Below are 2149 nucleotides of genomic sequence, written 5' to 3' on the forward strand. Positions count from 1 at the left end.
AGCGGCGTCTCCCCGCACAAGTGTCCCACAGTCGCGGGCTCCGGTCGGCCGGGCCCCAGCGGGGCAAACCCGGACTGACGCCCGCCGAGAAATGAAGAAAGTTTCTAGCGCGCACAGAATGGAATGTATCTTTGTTTCACAGACACCTTGGTGACTTCATGAAAAAGCAAGAAGGCAAAATCTAGCTCAGCGACCAGGAACCGTGCAAGGTTGCCATTTTACCAGTCTGAGCACAGAGCATGGCTTCTGAGACCTGAAATCCTTCTAAAGACAGTCGCTGACCATTTCTTCCTGGCCGTGATCGACCTATCGGGGAAGGGAGTTTTTTTCACTGTGGGCCCCGCCCACGCGGTTGTCTGGCGCGCGTGCGCATAGTTGTTATTACACTAAAGTGTCTCCGCCTTCAACTTTTCCTTGTGGCAGCGATGGCCGAGTGGTTAAGGCGTTGGACTTGAAATCCAATGGGGTCTCCCCGCGCAGGTTCGAACCCTGCTCGCTGCGAGAGCCGGGCTCTACTTGTTTTCATCCTTTTTAGAACTAAGAATGTTCGTTGTACACCCAGCGTTCGCCAACTTGAGCCCAGAAATTTGCCGCGTCAGAAAAAAATCGATGAAAACTGCTTGCATAGACTGTCTACACGCACACTCTCATAAACAAGCTTACTTTTTTTTTTTTTTTTTTAGAATCTTGGTGAAAAGTGAAAGTTCACAAAATAAAAAGTTTTGCTGAGGATTGTCAGTTATTACAATACCATCACAATAAAGGTGACAGTAAACGGAAAGCGCTCTCTCTCTTTCCCTCCTGTAATCACAGTCGTCTTACCACCACATCCAAAAGTAAAGTGAAAGAGAAAATAATTCCTTCCCAAGGCATTACTAAATGCAAAAAAAAAAAATGTTGGAAATATATATGTGTGTGTGTATATATATATATGAGTGATATCACAGTTTGGTTAATATAGAGATTATATGTTATATGTATGATTTGTGTGACATGAGTGGTGGCGAATGCATGACGACCAGAAAGAAATAGACCAATTATGATCAATATCTCTAGATAATGAAATAGGGTTGGAAGGAACTTTTATTGATAAATTCATTAACAGATTTTTTTTTCTTACTTGAGTTCTCTAGTTTAACCCAGTGTTTTTTAAAATAAGAAAATTGTAAATCCAGCCCCCATTCTGTCCTCTCTTGCCCGCTCACACTACCTCCCTGCCATCACATGCTTCACAGGCGCTCAGGAGTCCCCTGAGAGGTACAATTTTCTGTGGTACCTGAAGGAAAGAGGCAGGAACCCTCAGTTTATGTTTCCTTTACTTGAACTGTTTGATACAAATACCACTAACTACAAAGAATTCTAGGGAAATGCCTGCATGGGTGTTTTATTATTCAAATAAAAATTCCATAGGTAAGAAAGATAGATGGACAACTGCGTGGGAAAACAGCCATATCCGCTGCACACCTATAACATAAAGACAAAACTTGGCAAAATACCTGCAAAAAAAAAAAGGGGGGGGGAGTTGGGCGGGTTAAGCGCTGGTGGCGCAAATAAGCACAGGTGGCACAATGCGCAAGGGCCGGGCTTAAGGATCCCGGTTTGAGCTCCAGGCTCCCCACCTGCAGGGGAGTCGCTTCACAGGCGGTGAAGCAGGTCTGCAAGTGTCTATCTTTCTTTCCCCCTCTGTCTTCCCCTCCTCTCTCCATTTCTCTCTGTCCTTTCCAACAACAACGACATCATTAATAACTACAACAATAAAACAAGGGCAACAAAAGAGAATAAATGTCATGTATATCCCTAACCTCCCTTCTCTTCTCTCCCTCAACCTTTTCAGTTATTAGAAAGTCTCTCAACACTGCACGCTGGGTGACACCTTTAAAACTTTTTACATGTTCATATACAATAAGCTGGGTTCTACTCCTACCTGCATCCTTCTCCGCTCATGAGAAGAAGACTGCAAGTCATTTGAATTCCCTTCCTATCAGATGACTATCAGTGCTTTAATGCACTTTTGTTTCTTTCTTTCTTTCTTTTTTTTTTTTTTTGTGATTACACATCATACCATCTTTATCACAGAAACTGAAAATCCCACACATTTGCTTTCCTGTGTTCCCTTGCAGTTAGGGAATCAGTATGCAGCCTGGGTCTA

General features: G+C 43.5%; 1 non-coding gene across 1 annotated transcript; it reads left to right on the forward strand.

Moving 5' to 3' along the window:
- The first annotated feature begins 419 nt into the window (after positions 1-419).
- Positions 420-501, forward strand: TRNAS-UGA (transfer RNA serine (anticodon UGA)). The gene has a single exon. It is a non-coding gene; the product is annotated as a tRNA-Ser (tRNA).
- Positions 502-2149: the final 1648 nt, after the last annotated feature.

Source organism: Erinaceus europaeus, chromosome 1, assembly GCF_950295315.1.
Source record: "Erinaceus europaeus chromosome 1, mEriEur2.1, whole genome shotgun sequence".
Lineage (NCBI taxonomy): Eukaryota > Metazoa > Chordata > Mammalia > Eulipotyphla > Erinaceidae > Erinaceus > Erinaceus europaeus.